At 49.7% G+C, this 16,714-nt stretch overlaps 1 protein-coding gene across 1 annotated transcript in view; it reads right to left on the reverse strand.

The window, feature by feature from the left end:
• Positions 1-551: 551 nt before the first annotated feature.
• The window catches only part of LOC140421705 (uncharacterized), a 29,566-nt gene continuing 13,403 nt past the window's right edge, over positions 552-16,714 (reverse strand). The window contains exon 5 of the transcript XR_011947019.1: positions 552-1,787. The gene's annotated coding sequence lies outside the window, so the exon portion shown is untranslated. The remainder of the gene's footprint in view (positions 1,788-16,714) is intronic.

Below are 16,714 nucleotides of genomic sequence, written 5' to 3' on the forward strand. Positions count from 1 at the left end.
AGTGCAGCATACAGGAGTGTAGTATTAATCAGGTCAGTCCATAAGAGGGTCATTTAGGAGTCTGGTAATAGCGGGGAAGAAGCTGTTTTCAATCTGTGCGTGTTCTAAGACTTTTGTATCTCCTGCCCGATGGAAGAAGTTGGAGGAGTGAGTAAGCTGGGTGGGAGGGGTCTTTGATTATGCTGCCCACTTTCCCAAGGCAGCAGGAGTTGTGGATAGAGTCAATGGATGGTGTTGTTGAAAACTCACCACTATTCTTAGAATTCCCCCTATACCAAAAAGGGTCGATATTCTAAATGGTGAACAGGGATTCTCACTCCCTGACTCCGATGCAGGCTTCAGTCTGTGCTATTCAGGTCAAACTATGTTTTCAAGTTATCCCCCGGTATAACCCATACCTTCACAGAAGATTTCATCTACTTACCACTTGGTAGCATTGATCCTGGGTCCTGCATTGCTAAGTAAGTAAAGTAGACTTTGGAATAACCACTGTTTCAGGTTAAAACTTTTAAGTTATTTTATTATTATATTTATTTCTTTTAAAAGCTGCAATGACGGTCTTTACAGAAAGGTAAAAAGATCTTGCTTCTGGATCCTTCTGGTTGTTTGAAGGGACCTTCAGGCCCACCTTGACAATGTCTTTTAAAATTATTTTGGTCGTCTTCAGATGTATTCGCTGTTCTGCTCGGTTGCTATGTCCTATCTTTCCCATGTACCAAGCTGTGAGAGCTGGCTCTGCTGGCTGTGTCTGAGCTGACTCTGCCTCCTCTTTAAATTCTGGTCTTCCTTAGATGTATTAGCTGTTTTAGCTCGGCTACTTTGCTTTGTCCCTTTCCCATGACCGAGCTGACTCTGAGCTGCTTGTTCCTTCTCTGCTTCTCTCCTGGACTTCCTAATCTCCTGTCCCCTTTCTCAGGGTTTATATATCTTTCTAACAGTTATTAAGTTTTTATGACTTTATTGTAAAGTAACTTTTATTTCACTTGGATTGTAAAAGGTACCTTTAATCTGAATTTTTCTCACACAACTAAATTTTTATTTTGGGCATGACCTCAGTTCATAGATCCAATTACATTCTTCCTTTGTGATGTACAAAATGCTTTGATTTCAGGATGTGTTACTTTTAATTCCTGTCATTTCTATAGTTTTATTTTCCAATTGTGTCCCCAGCTCATAATTTTGACTTTGATTTTGGCTTTAAATTATGTTTCTCGTAGACTGATAGTCTCCAATTTTCTTTAATTTACCTGGTGTTAACAGAATTTCATACCTATATATTTTTCTATCTGCTGATTTTACTTCAATGAAGGTGTGAATCATTGCTTTTAGCTCTATGCTAAAATCCACTTGGTTATGACTTGAAAGGTTTACATTTATCACCTAACTCAACTGAAACCCTCATCCATGCTTTTCCAAATGCTTACTAAGATGGTTAATTTCAATGAAGGTGTGAGCCATTGTTTTTAGCTTCATACAAAAATCCTGTTTGTTTGCTAAGTCTGTTTGGAAGAAGGAATCTGCATTTTGTAATCCTGCTCTTTGCAGCAGTTGTTAACCCTTTATGGGATCTTTCCCTGTATCCTCTCATGTTTCTCTCAGACCAGATATTGCCAGACTTCCATGTTTCAAATGACACATCTTTCCATATTTTCAATTACAATGCGAGGCAGGTTTGTGTGATGGATTGGGCTGTGTTCATTACTCTCTGAAGTTTCTTGTGGTCTTGGGCCGGGCAGTTGCCATATCAGGCTGTGATGCAGCCAGATAGGATGCTTTCTGTGGTGCATCTGTAAAAGTTGGAAAGAGTCAGTGTGGCCATGATAAATTTCCTTAGTTTCTTGAAGAAGTATAGGCACTGTTGTGCTTTCTTGGTGGTAGCGTCGATGTACGTGGATCAGGACGGATTTTTGGTGATGGAAACCCTGTGGCCCAGTGCAGGAGGGGCTGGTTGTTGGCCAGTGTGAGCTGAACATACAGGGCTGGATAAAAACTAATGCAGATGTCAAGACCCTTGGAGTGAAAACAGGTCTGGAGGGAGTGGGTCAAAAAACCTGGAGTTGCATTTTGCATGAATCGTGAGTGTGACCCATTCACGATTATGAAAAGTAAACAAACCTATCACTGGTTTGATGAGATGATTTACCGTGTCCCAGGTGTTGTAAATACTGTACATACTGTAGATCAGCCTGCTTGCTGCCCATGTCGCAGTGATATCAGAATAATGTGCTTCTGTATTAAATAAAGTATCCAAACCTCTCATTGTGCTTCATGCCCAGCATCTTGCCTAACTGTGGATCTTCTGTTTTGCTAACTGGGAAATAGAATCTTCCTGTTTCCTAATTGCTCTCTATGGCGGCTGTGTTTCCCAGAATCCCCCACGCTGCAGAAAGTTCCCGGTCAGTGAGTGTACGAGGCCAGTGCGCAGGTGCAGTGTGGGTGTGTGCTCTGAGCATGCTCAGTTCAGTCATGGTAAAAGAGTGAGGAGGAGCTGGGTTGAACACAATAGTGAGCTGTACCCCTGTGAGAAGGGCATCTCCTAGTCTCTGTTTGACTCTCCTCCAGCTTCCTGGCCTGGTTGAGTTGGACAAGGAACTCTCATCATTTGAGCTGGAAAAGGCCATTGATTGCTGAGCAAGCAGAAAGGTGCCCGGCAAGGATGGAATTCCAGCTGAACTGCTCACACACAGAAAGTCCCATCGACTGTCACACCTTCCTGCCCGCCCCTTTTGGGCTGTGAGACTGGTCCACGGAACATGTGTGATGCAATAAAAACAGCAGTGACAGAGGAGACAGCATCAACTACAGGGACATCTCACTCCTTAGAGTCAGGGGAACACGTTCACTTGGGTGATGTTTAAAAGATTCATCTACTTGCAGACTGAGTGTATCCAGAAGCACAGTGCGGTTTCTGTGCTGACAGATCCACAATGAACATGATCTTCTCCACACACCAGCTACAAGGGAAGAGAACAATTGGGAATTGATCTAAAGGGTGAGTGCTGAGAAAGTGAAATGTTCTAATTACTGAGTGAAAGTGAACCTTTCATTGTGAATCACAATTTACTGGTACAATTGGAAAAGGCACCAAAACGTTTCAATCTCTGAAGATAAACTTAAGCCTTGAAGTTATGTTTCGGAGTTCACAATCTGTGGGAAGCTTTGCGAATGTTTCCTCTTCCCTTTTGTAAACAAGCAGAGAAGTTAACCCTTTCCCTGACAGCACGGCAACAATTTGAAATAAAGACTTTAACTTTTAAAGATTTGGCTTCATCCCATTTGTTGGGGTCATATTCCCGCGCAAATCATCGCGGGCGGGATGGAAATTTGCCGAAATATTGTTTTTTACAATCCTAATCTTTGTCACAAGTAGTCTTACATTAACGCTGCAATGAAGTTACCGTGAAAAGCCCCTAGTCAGCACATTCCGGAGCCTGTTCAGGTACACAGAGGGAGAATTCAGAATTGTCATGTGAGAGTACCTTTAAGAACTGGGTGTTTATCCAATAGCTGTAGTGAAGTCAGACAGCCCAGCTCCACCCACACTCTGATATCACTGCAGCTATTTGATAAACACTCATTTCTTTTTTTTAAAATATGTTTTATTGAAATTTTTTTCCCAAACAACAATTTTTCCCCTCTTACAAAGCAAACGCAACAATAACAATACAGAAATTTTTAACAATACACAAGTAACAAAACCCCTTTATCTTTGACCTAAACTAAACTAAACCCCCCCCCCCCTTCCCCCTGGGTTGCTGCTGCTGGTCATCTGTCTTCCCTCTAACGTTCCCCTAGGTAGTCGAGAAATGGCTGCCACCACCTGGTGAACCCTTGAGCCGATCCTCTCAGGGCAAACTTTATCTGCTCCAGTTTAATGAACCCCGCCATATCATTTAACCAGGCCTCCAGATCGGGGGGTTTCGCCTCCTTCCACATGAGTAGGATCCTGCGCCGGGCTACTAGGGACGCAAAGGCCACAACGTCGGCCTCTTTCGCCTCCTGCACTCCCGGCTCTTCCGCAACTCCAAATAGAGCTAACCCCCAGCCTGGTTTGACCCGGGCCTTCACCACCCGCGAAATCACTCCCGTCACTCCCTTCCAATACCCTTCCAGTGTCGGGCACGCCCAAAACATATGTGCGTGGTTTGCCGAGCTCCCGCCACACCTCCCACATTTGTCCTCCACTCCAAAGAACCTGCTCAATCTTGCTCCCGTTATGTGTGCTCTATGTAGCACCTTAAATTGAATCAGGCTAAGCCTGGCGCATGAGGAAGAGGAATTTACCCTGCTTAGGGCATCAGCCCACATACCCTCCTCTATCTCCTCCCCTAGTTCTTCTTCCCACTTTCCTTTTAGTTCACCCACTGACTCCTCCCCCTCTTCCCTCATCTCTCGGTAAATCTCTGACACCTTGCCCTCTCCGACCCACACCCCTGAAAGCACCCTGTCCTGTATCCCCTGTGTCGGGAGCAACGGAAATTCCCTCACCTGTTGTCTAGTAAACACCCTCACCTGCATATATCTCAAGAAATTTCCCCGGGGCAAGTTATACTTTTCCTCCAATGCTCCAAAGCTCGCAAAAGTCCCATCTATAAATAAATCTCCCACCCTCCTAATTCCCAACTGGTACCAGCTCTGAAATCCTCCATCCATTCTTCCTGGGGCGAACCTATGGTTGTTCCTGATTGGGGACCCCACCAGGGCTCCCCGCACCCCTCTCTGTCGCCTCCACTGTCCCCAGATATTCAATGTTGCCGCCACCCGGGTTCGTGGTAAACCTTTTAGGTGAGATCGGTAGCGGCGCCGTCACCAGCGCCTCTAAACTCGTCCCTTTACAGGACTTTCTCTCCAGTCTTTTCCACGCCGCTCCCTCACCCTCCATCATCCATTTACGTATCATTGCCACATTGGCGGCCCAATAGTAATTGCCCAAGTTCAGTAGTGCCAATCCTCCTCTGTCCCTACTACGCTGAAGGAACCCCCTCCTTACTCTCGGAACTTTCCCTGCCCACACGAAGCTCGTGATGCTCCTGTCTATTTTATTAAAAAAGATCTTGGTGATTAGTATAGGGAGACATTGAAATACAAATAAGAACCTCGGGAGGACCATCATCTTAATTGCTTGCACCCTGCCCGCCAGCGATAGAGGCTGCATGTCCCACCTCTTGAAGTCCTCCTCCATTTGTTCTACCAACCGTGTCAGATTAAGTCTGTGCAAGGTTCCCCAGCTCCTAGCGATCTGAATCCCCAGGTATCGGAAGTTTCTTTCCACTTTCCCTAGAGGCAAGCCTTCTATCTCTCTACTCTGGTCCCCTGGATGTATCACAAATAATTTACTCTTCCCCATGTTTAGTCTATACCCCGAGAAATCCCCGAACCCCCTCAAAATTCGCATAACCTCTATCATCCCCCCCGCTGGGTCCGACACGTATAACAATAGGTCATCCGCATATAACGAGACTCGGTGTTCTTCTCCCCCTCTAATCGCCCCTCTCCATTTCCTGGAGTCTCTCAACGCCATGGCCAGAGGTACAATTGCCAACGCGAACAACAATGGAGACAGCGGGCATCCCTGTCTTGTTCCCCTATATAGTCGGAAATACTCCGATCTATGTCAACCTGTAACTACGCTTGCCGTTGGAGCCCCATAAAGAAGTCTAACCCAGCTAATAAACCCGTTCCCAAACCCAAACCTCCTTAACACTTCCCATAAATACTCCCACTCCACCCTATCAAATGCCTTCTCTGCGTCCATTGCCGCCACTATCTCTGCCTCCCCCTCCACTGGGGGCATCATTATCACCCCTAATAGTCGTCGCACGTTAACATTCAGTTGTCTCCCTTTTACGAACCCTGTCTGGTCTTCGTGCACCACCCCCGGGACACAGTCCTCTATCCTCGATGCCAGTACCTTTGCCAACAATTTGGCGTCCACGTTCAATAATGAAATGGGTCTATAGGACCCGCACTGCAACGGATCTTTATCCCTCTTCAAAATTAACAATATCGTCGCCTCCGACATCGTCGGGGGTAGAGTCCCCCCTTTCCTGGCCTCATTGAACGTCCTCACCATCAACGGGGCCAACAAGTCCACATATTTTCTGTAATACTCCACCGGGAACCCGTCTGGTCCTGGGGCCTTCCCTGCTTGCATGCTTCCCAGTCCCTTAATAACCTCGTCCACCCCAATCGGTGCCCCCAGGCCTACCACCCCTCCGCTCCTCCACTTTCGGGAACCTCAATTGGTCCAGGAACTGCCGCATCCCCTCCTCTCCCTCTGGGGGTTGAGACCTATACAGTTCCTCATAGAAGGTCTTGAACACCTCATTTATCTTTCCTGCCCTTCGCACCGTGTCTCCCCTTTCATCTCTAATTCCTCCTATCTCCCTCGCTGCTGCCCTCTTTCGCAATTGATGAGCCAACAGGCGACTAGCCTTTTCCCCATATTCATACCTCCTCCCCTGTGCCTTCCTCCACAGTACCTCCGCCTTTCTGGTGGTCAGAAGGTCAAATTCCGTCTGGAGTCGTCTCCTCTCCCTGTACAATTCCTCCTCCGGGGTCTCTGCAAATTCCCTATCCACCCTTAAAATCTCCCCCAGTAATCTTTCCCTTTCCTTGGCCTCTGTTTTCCTTTTGTGGGCCCCAATGGAGATCAGCTCTCCTCTGACCACCGCTTTTAGTGCTTCCCATACCACTCCCACAGGGACCTCGCCGTCGTCATTGACCTCCAGGTATCTCTCAATACACCCCCGCACTCTTGTACACACTCCCTCATCCGCCATCAGTCCCACATCTAATCGCCAGAGTGTTCTCTGCTCCCTTTCCTCTCCTAATTCCAGGTCCACCCAATGTGGGGCATGATCCGAAACCGCCATGGCTGAGTACTCAGCTTCTTCCACCCTAGAGATCAACGACCTTCCCAAAACAAAAAAATCTATCCGGGAGTACACTTTATGGACATGGGAGAAGAAGGAAAACTCCCTAGCCCTAGGTCTAAGAAATCGCCATGGATCCACTCCCCCCATTTGGTCCATAAACCCCTTAAGTACCTTGGCCGCTGCCGGCCTTCTTCCGGTCCTTGAGCTGGATCTATCTAGCCCCGGGTCCAGCACCGTATTAAAGTCCCCTCCTAAAATCAAGTTTCCTGCCTCCAGGTCCGGTATACGCCCCAGCATCCGTCTCATAAATCCCGCATCGTCCCAGTTTGGGGCATACACATTAACCAACACGACCTCCATTCCCTCCAGCCTGCCACTCACCATTACATATCTACCTCCGCTATCTGCTACGATGCTCTTTGCTTCAAATGCTACCCGTTTCCCCACCAAAATGGCCACCCCTCTATTCTTTGCGTCCAGTCCTGAGTGGAACACCTGTCCCACCCATCCTTTCCTTAGCCTAACTTGGTCTGCCACCTTTAGGTGCGTCTCTTGGAGCATAACCACGTCTGCCCTTAGTCCTTTCAAATGCGCGAGCACTCGGGCCCTTTTTATCGGTCCGTTCAGGCCTCTCACGTTCCACGTGATCAGCCTCACTAGGGGGCTACCTGCCCCCCTCCCGTGTCGACTAGCCATTACCTTCTCTAGGCCAGTCCCATATCCCGCCTCCACGCTCCCGCTCGCTCCCCCAGCGTTGCACACCATCCTCGCCCACCCACTCTTTAGCCATTTCCTTTTGGATTTCCGCAGCAGCAACCCAGTTGTCCCCCTCCCCCCTCCCCCTCCCCCCCTCCCCCCCCCTCCCCGCTAGATCTCTTTCTCGCATGATTGCTCCCCCCATATTACTTCCGTAAGTCAGCTGACTTCAACTGACCCCGGCTACTCCTGCTCACTCCTCGACCCCCCCGTGTAGGGAACTCCCATCCGCCTTGCGCCTGTCTTCCCGCCTTATTCTTTCTGGCGCGGGAACATCCCTTTACCTGACCCGCCTCTTATGGCGCAGCTATAAACACTCATTTCTTAAAGGTCGAGCTGGTCTTCCAACCAATCGGAGTGAACGAGGGGCGGGGCTGATCCCGGATCTCCCTCATTGGCTGAGACTATGTATCATTTTGAGTTCTTCCCATTGGCCACATGGGCGCGGGTTCCAAAACCTCATTTCCTGCCTGAACGATGTCGGCCAATGGGAGGATTTGGAAGACCGGATGGACTCTGGTCCTCCAGCCAATCAGACTGCGGGCTTTGTGTAAGTGAAGATTGAGCTTCACACAGACTAAAAGTTCTTCCTGTGTCAAAGCTCTGAGTGAAACACTTTCCACTTCAATGGACTTTAAATTAGAGTCCATTCACCCTTTTACAGAACTGTTACAACAAGGAACAACAAACGTTAACTCTGTTTCTCTCGCAACAGATGTGGCACAGTAGTTAGCACGGCTGCCTCATAGCACCAGCGACCTGGGTTCAATTCCGACCTTGGGTGACTGTGTGGAGTTTGCACATTTCCCCGTGTCTGTGTGGGTTCCCTCCGGGTGCTCCAGTTTTCCCACAGTCCAAAGATGTGCCGGTTTGGTGGATTGGCTTTGCTAAATTGTTCCTTAGAGTCCAATGGTGAAGTGGGGTTACGGGGAGAGGTTGGGGGAAGTGCGCCTGGGTGGGGAGCTCTTGTGTAGCGTTGGTGCAAACCCGATGGGCCGAGTGGCCTCCTTCTGCACTGTAGGGATTCTATGATGCTGCCAGACCTGTTGAGTTAATCTAGCATATTCGTTTTTACTCTATATTGCACACCTTTTCAATCCACTAATTATATTTATTGAACCACTGTACCATCAACTACCAGGAGCAGTGTGTTGATGTTTCAGCTATTCTGGCCTTGGGTGACTGTGTGGAGTTTGTACATTCTCCCCGTGTCTGTGTGGGTTCCCTCCGGCTGCTCCAGTTTTCTCCCACTGTCCAAAGATGTGCAGGTTAGGTGGATTGGCCCCGCGAAATTGCCCCTTATTGCCCAAAGAAAGGATAGGTGACGTTACTGGGTTACGGGGATAAACAAAGAACAAAGAACGGCTAAACGTACAGCACAGGAAAAGGCTCTTCGGCCCTCCAAGCCTGCGTCGATCATGCTGCACATCTGAACTAAAATATTCTATGCTTCCGGGGTCGGTATCCCTCTATTCCCATCCTTTCATGTATTTTGTCAAGATGCCCCTTAATAGGGTGGAGGCATGCGCTTAAGGTTATCTTTCCAAGGTCCGGTGGAGGCTGGATGGGCCGAATGGCCTCCTTCTGCACTGTAAATTGAATGATTCTGCAGGATTTCAGCACGGTAGCACAAGTGGATAGCACTGTGGCTTCACAGCGCCAGGGTCCCAGGTTCGATTTCCCGCTGGGTCACTGTCTGTGCGGAGTCTGCACGTTCTCCCCGTGTCTGCGTGGGTTTCCTCCGGGTGCTCCGGTTTCCTCCCACAGCCCAAAGTCGTGCAGGTTAGGTGAATTGGCCATGCTAACTTGCCCTTAGTGACCAAAAAGGTTAGATGGGGTTATTGGGTTACGGGAATAGGGTGGAAGTGAGGGCTTAAGGGGTCGGTGCAGACTCGATGGGCCGAATGGCCTCCTTCTGCACTGTATGTTCTATGTTCTATATATGTTCTATGATTTTCTCTCTCACGGTCTGATCCGATGAGTCTGCCTGGTGGTATTTCCCTGATGGCGGCACAGTGGTTAGCACTGTGCTTCACAGTGCCAGGGTTCCGAGTTCAATTCTCGCTTGGGTCACTGTCTGTGCGGAGTCTGCACTTTCTCCCAGTGTCTGCATGGGTTTCCTCCGGGTGCTCCGGTTTCCTCCCACAAGTCCCGAAAGATGCGCTTGTTAGGTGAATTGGACATTGTGAATTCTCCCTTGGTGTACCCAAACAGGCGGCAGAGTATGTTGACTGGGGGCTTTTCACAGTAACTTCACGCAGTGTTAATGTAAGCCTACTTGTGACAATAATAAAAATTATTATGCTGTGTTTGGGTATTTTAAGGAGCAGGTAGAACCTCCTTGGTCCTATCTGTTGTCCCCTCAAATATTCTCATCTGTTTTTGGTTAATGTGTCTGGAGTCTGTGTTCTTCCAGTCTGTCTCCAATTCTCCTTCCTGTCTCGGGCATATGGGTCTAGGCAGTTTTGTGTTGTGCGTCGTGTTGTTTGGTTGCCTGTCTGTCTCCAGCAGGTATTGTTGTCTCTCGATAACGACTGTGCTGCTATCCTTGTCTTCTGGTTATGAACATATCCGTGTTGGAGCCAAGTTCCCGGATTGTCTGTCTTTCTCTCCGGGTGAGATTCTGATTGTCTCTTGCATTTCACGACTGTGACAGGGCAGAGACCTGATTGAAGGGATTCAGACATGGGAGTTCTGGGAAAGATAGGCAAGGATTTGGGAGGTGACAACATGTTCAAAGAGTTTGGAGAGAGGTTGAAGATGGGGCAGTAGACTTCCGGGTGCGGCGATGACCAGCTGAGTCGCACGTTTCGGCAGCTCCCGGTGAAATGGACTTTTGGGCTCTTGATAGGAGCCCCAACGGCAATTTGGATGGCTAAAAACACTGTGCGGTAAACCAGAAGGGAATCCCCCCTGGATACGGATGAAAAAAGGAGGAGAAAGTGGCCGGATTGCAGTGGATCCTTTAGAACAGCGGCAAGGAAGGCAAGCAAAAACCAAGATGGCGTCGGAAGGTGGCAGTTTAACATGGGGCCCTGAACAACAAGAGTTCTTGAAATGCTGTGTGGAAGAGCTCAAAAAGGAAATGAAGAAAGAGCTGTTGGCCCCGATACTACAGGCGATCGAAGGGTTAAAGGAGGAACAAAAGACCCAGGAGCGGGAGCTTCAGGTCGTGAAGGCAAAGGCAGCCGAGAATGAGGACGACATACAGGGCCTGGTGGTGAAGACGGAGACGCATGAGGCACATCAGAAACGATGTGTGGAAAGGTTGGAGGCACTGGAGAACAACGCAAGGAGGAACAACCTGAGGATTCTTGGTCTTCCTGAAGGTGTGGAGGGAGCGGACGTCGGGGCATATGTGAGCACGATGCTGCACTCGTTAATGGGAGCGGAGGCCCCGGCGGGTCCGTTGGAGGTGGAGGGAGCATACCGAGTGATGGCGCGAGGACCGAGAGCAGGAGAAATTCCCAGAGCCATAGTGGTGAGATTCCTCCGTTTTAAGGATAGAGAAATAGTCCTTAGATGGGCAAAGAAAACTCGGAGCAGTAAATGGGAGAACGCGGTGATCCGCGTTTATCAAGACTGGAGTGCGGAGGTGGCGAGAAGGAGGGCGAGCTTTAATCGGGCCAAGGCGGTGCTTCATAAAAAGAAGATAAAATTTGGAATGCTGCAACCGGCAAGACTGTGGGTCACATATCGAGGGAGGCACCACTACTTTGAGGCGGCGGATGAAGCGTGGACTTTTATTGTGGAAGAAAAACTGGAATGAGCGGGTTATTAAAAAGAACGTTTGAACAAAGTGGTGGGGCGAATGTGGGGGGCAAAGAGGGGGGTTAAAAAGGGGGGAAAGAGGAGTTTTATGTACTAATCCTGCGATGTGGTAACTTTTCTCTCTCCCACAGGTGGTGATGGGGGGAGGAGGGGAGGTGGAGGAGATGGGGCGTTGGCCATTGGGGGCGGGGCCAAGGGAGAAGCGCGGGCTTGGTTCCCGCGCTATGATAATCATGGCGGGAATAGAGAAGCAGGAAGGAGGGGGCGTCGCACGGTGCGAGCCGAGGTCACGGGGGGAAGCCGAGGTCGGCCAGAGTTTGCTGACTTCTGGGAGCAACATGGGGGGAGTAATTACGCTAGCGGGGGCGGTGGGAGGGGGGAATTACTGGGATGCTGCTGCTGGGGAGAGGGGGGAGCTGGTATGGGAGAGGATGGGCGGGGGGGCACCGCCTGGGGGAGATACAGCTGCGTGGGAACCGGGTGAGGAGCTGGAAAAAGGTGATGGCTAATCGACAAGGGGGGGGGGGGGGGGAGGTAGGAAGCCCCCCAACCCGGCTGATCGCGTGGAACGTGAGAGGGCTGAACGAGCCGATAAAGAGGGCACGGGTACTCGCACACCTTAAGAAACTTAAGGCAGATGTGGTTATGTTACAGGAAACGCACCTGAAACTGATAGACCAGGTTAGGCTACGCAAAGGATGGGTGGGGCAGGTGTTCCATTCGGGGCTAGATGCGAAAAACAGGGGCGTGGCTATATTAGTGGGGAAGCGGGTAATGTTCGAGGCAAAGACTATAGTGGCGGATAACGGGGGCAGATACGTGATGGTGAGTGGCAAACTACAGGGGGAGACGGTGGTTTTGGTAAACGTATATGCCCCGAACTGGGATGATGCCAATTTTATGAGGCGGATGCTAGGACGCATTCCGGACCTAGAGATGGGAAAGCTGATAATGGGGGGAGATTTTAATACGGTGTTGCAACCAGGGCTCGATAGGTCGAAGTCCAGGACTGGAAGGAGGCCGGCAGCAGCCAAGGTACTTAAAGATTTTATGGAGCAGATGGGAGGTGTAGACCCGTGGAGATTTAGCAGACCTAGGAGTAAGGAGTTCTCGTTTTTCTCCTATGTCCACAAAGTCTACTCGCGAATAGACTTTTTTGTGCTGGGAAGGGCATTGATCCCGAAGGTGAGGGGAACGGAGTATACGGCTATAGCCATTTCGGATCACGCTCCACACTGGGTAGACTTGGAGATAGGGGAGGAAACAGGAGGGCGCCCACCCTGGAGAATGGACATGGGACTAATAGCAGATGAGGGTGTGTGTCTAAGGGTGAGGGGGTGCACTGAAAAGTACTTGGAACTCAATGATAATGGGGAGGTCCAGGTGGGAGTGGTCAGTGAGGCGTTGAAGGCGGTGGTTAGAGGGGAGCTGATATCAATAAGGGCACATAAAGGGAAGCAGGAGAGTAAGGAACGGGAGCGGTTGCTGCAAGAACCTTTGAGGGTGGACAGACAATATGCGGAAGCACCGGAGGAGGGACTGTACAGGGAAAGGCAAAGGCTACATGTAGAATTTGACTTGCTGACTACGGGCACTGCAGAGGCACAATGGAGGAAGGCACAGGGTGTACAGTACGAATATGGGGAGAAGGCGAGCAGGTTGCTGGCACACCAATTGAGGAAAAGGGGAGCAGCGAGGGAAATAGGGGGAGTGAGGGATGAGGAAGGAGAGATGGAGCGGGGAGCGGAGAGAGTGAATGGAGTGTTCAAGACATTTTATAAAAAATTATATGAAGCTCAACCCCCGGATGGGAGGGAGAGAATGATGGGCTTCTTGGATCGGCTGGAATTTCCCAAGGTGGAAGAGCAGGTAAGGGTGGGACTGGAAGCACAGATCGAGGTAGAAGAAGTGGTGAAAGGAATTAGGAGCATGCAGGCGGGAAAGGCCCCGGGACCGGATGGATTCCCAGTCGAATTCTATAGAAAATATGTGGACTTGCTCGCCCCGGTACTGACGAGGACCTTTAATGAGGCAAAGGAAAGGGGACAACTGCCCCCGACTATGTCTGAAGCAACGATATCGCTTCTCTTAAAGAAGGAAAAGGACCCGCTACAATGCGGGTCCTATAGACCTATTTCCCTCCTAAATGTAGATGCCAAGATCCTGGCCAAGCTAATGGCAATGAGAATAGAGGAATGTGTCCCGGGGGTGGTCCACGAGGACCAAACTGGGTTTGTGAAGGGGAGACAACTGAACACGAATATACGGAGGTTGTTAGGGGTAATGATGATGGCCCCACCAGAGGGGGAAACGGAGATAGTAGTGGCGATGGATGCCGAGAAAGCATTTGATAGAGTGGAGTGGGACTATTTGTGGGAGGTGTTGAGGAGATTTGGTTTTGGAGAGGGGTATGTTAGATGGGTGCAGCTGTTGTATAGGGCCCCAGTGGCGAGCGTGGTCACGAATGGACGGGGATCTGCATATTTTCGGCTCCATAGAGGGACAAGGCAGGGATGCCCTCTGTCCCCATTATTGTTTGCACTGGCGATTGAGCCCCTGGCGATAGCGTTGAGGGGTTCCAAGAAGTGGAGGGGAGTACTTAGAGGAGGAGAAGAACACCGGGTATCTTTGTATGCGGACGATTTGCTACTATACGTGGCAGACCCGGCGGAGGAGATGCCAGAAATAATGCGGATACTTGGGGAGTTTGGGGATTTTTCAGGGTATAAATTGAACATGGGGAAAAGTGAGTTGTTTGTGGTGCATCCAGGGGAGCAGAGTAGAGAAATAGAGGACCTACCGTTGAGGAAGGTAACAAGGGACTTTCGTTACCTGGGGATCCAGATAGCCAAGAATTGGGGCACATTGCATCGGTTAAATTTAACGCAGTTGGTGGAACAAATGGAGGAGGATCTCAAGAGATGGGATATGGTATCCCTGTCACTGGCAGGGAGGGTGCAGGCGGTTAAGATGCTGGTCCTCCCGGTGGTGATCACGAAGGCTTTTTAAAAAAGGATTGAAAAGAGCATCATGGGTTTTGTGTGGGCCGGGAAGACCCCGAGAGTGAGGAAGGGATTCTTACAGCGTAGCAGGGATAGTGGGGGGCTGGCACTACCGAGCCTAAGTGAGTATTATTGGGCCGCTAATATTTCAATGGTGAGTAAGTGGATGGGAGAGGAGGAGGGAGCGGCGTGGAAGAGATTAGAGAGGGCGTCCTGTAGGGGGACTAGCCTACAGGCTATGGTGACAGTCCCATTGCCGTTCTCACCGAGGAACTACACCACAAGCCCGGTGGTGGTGGCTGCACTGAAGATTTGGGGACAGTGGAGACGGCATAGGGGAAAGACTGGAGCCTTGGGGGGGTCCCCGATAAGAAACAACCATAGGTTTGCCCCGGGGGGAATGGATGGGGATATGGAATGTGGCAAAGAGCAGGAATAACGCAACTGAAAGATCTGTTTGTGGATGGGAAGTTCGCGAGTCTGGGAGCGCTGACCGAGAAATATGGGTTGCCCCAAGGGAATGCATTCAGGTATATGCAACTGAGGGCTTTTGCGAGGCAACAGGTGAGGGAATTCCCGCAGCTCCCGACACAAGAGCTGCAGGACAGAGTGATCTCAAAGACATGGGTGGGGGATGGTAAGGTGTCAGATATATATAGGGAAATGAGGGACGAAGGGGAGACTATGGTAGATGAACTAAAAGGGAAATGGGAAGAAGAGCTGGGGGAGGAGATCGAGGAGGGGCTGTGGGCAGATGCCCTAAGCAGGGTAAACTCGTCGTCCTCGTGTGCCAGGCTAAGCCTGATCCAGTTTAAGGTATTACACAGGGCGCACATGACTGGAGCACGGCTCAGTAAATTTTTTGGGGTGGAGGATAGGTGTGCGAGGTGCTCGAGAAGCCCAGCGAATCATACCCATATGTTTTGGTCATGCCCGGCACTACAGGGGTTTTGGATGGGGGTGACAAAGGTGTTTTCAAAAGTAGTAGGGGTCCGGGTCGAACCAAGCTGGGGGTTGGCTATATTTGGGGTTGCACAAGAGCCGGGAGTGCAGGAGGCGAGAGAGGCCGATGTTTTGGCCTTTGCGTCCCTAGTAGCCCGGCGCAGGATATTGCTAATGTGGAAAGAAGCCAAGCCCCCGGGGGTGGAGACCTGGATAAATGACATGGCGGGGTTTATAAAGCTAGAGCGGATTAAGTTCGTCCTAAGGGGGTCGGCTCAAGGGTTCACCAGGCGGTGGCAACCGTTCGTCGAATACCTCGCAGAAAGATAGACGGAATGGAAAAAAGAAGGCAGCAGCAGCAGCCCAGGATCGAGGGGGGGGGGGGGGCGGTGAGGAGGAACCAGAAGGACTCTCAGGGTTGTTAATATATACTGTATAATATGTATAGGTCGTTGCTACAGATAATTATATATTGGACTGTTAAATTATATTTTTGGAGAGTGTTACTTGTGACAAGGCAGTTGCCAATTAGGGCTAGTTTTCATTTTTGTTATTTATTATTTATTCATTTTTTGTTTATAAAATAGGTCATTGTATTTGTGCTGTTATAATATTGTGTAAAGGATGCACAATGTACTGTGTTGGTTGACCAAAAATGTTCAATAAAATATTTATTAAAAAAAGATGGGGCAGGAATTTGTAAGGATGGCAGGGTCAAGGGTTTGTTTTGTTGAGGAGGGGATGATGATGGCAGATTTGAAGGACAGAGGGACAGTACCTGAAGAGAGAGAAATGTTGACAATATCCACGGACACAGGGTAGTTGGCTGATCGGCAGCTCAGTGGGAATAGGGTCGATGGAGCAGCAGCTGGGTCTCATGGACAAGATGAGCTCTGTGAGGGCATGAGGGGAGATGGGAGAGAAACTAGAGAAAGATGTGGGTTCAGGGCTCGGGAAAGGATGACATTTAGAGACAATTTGGTCCGGTGGGCTCGTGGAAGGGAGGGAAGCAGCAGAGGCAGCTGATTGGATTTACTCAATCTCAGTCACAAAGAAGCTCCACAAGCTCCTTACACTTCTTGTTGGAGGTGAGGATGGAAGAGACGGGGGGAGAGCGAGAGTATTTCAAAAGGAACTAACTAACAGGGGCTGTTTAGCACAGGGCTAAATCGCTGGCTTTGAAAGCAGACCAAGGCAGGCCAGCAGCACGGTTCAATTCCCGTAACAGCCTCCCCGAACAGGCGCCGGAATGTGGCGACTAGGGGCTTTTCACAGTAATTTCATTTGAAGCCTACTTGTGACAATAAGACATTATCATTTTTCATTTCATTGTGTCAGAGATATTTAAAAGTTTCAACACACTGC

This window comes from Scyliorhinus torazame, chromosome 5 (assembly GCF_047496885.1).
Source record: "Scyliorhinus torazame isolate Kashiwa2021f chromosome 5, sScyTor2.1, whole genome shotgun sequence".
Taxonomy (NCBI): Eukaryota; Metazoa; Chordata; class Chondrichthyes; order Carcharhiniformes; family Scyliorhinidae; genus Scyliorhinus; species Scyliorhinus torazame.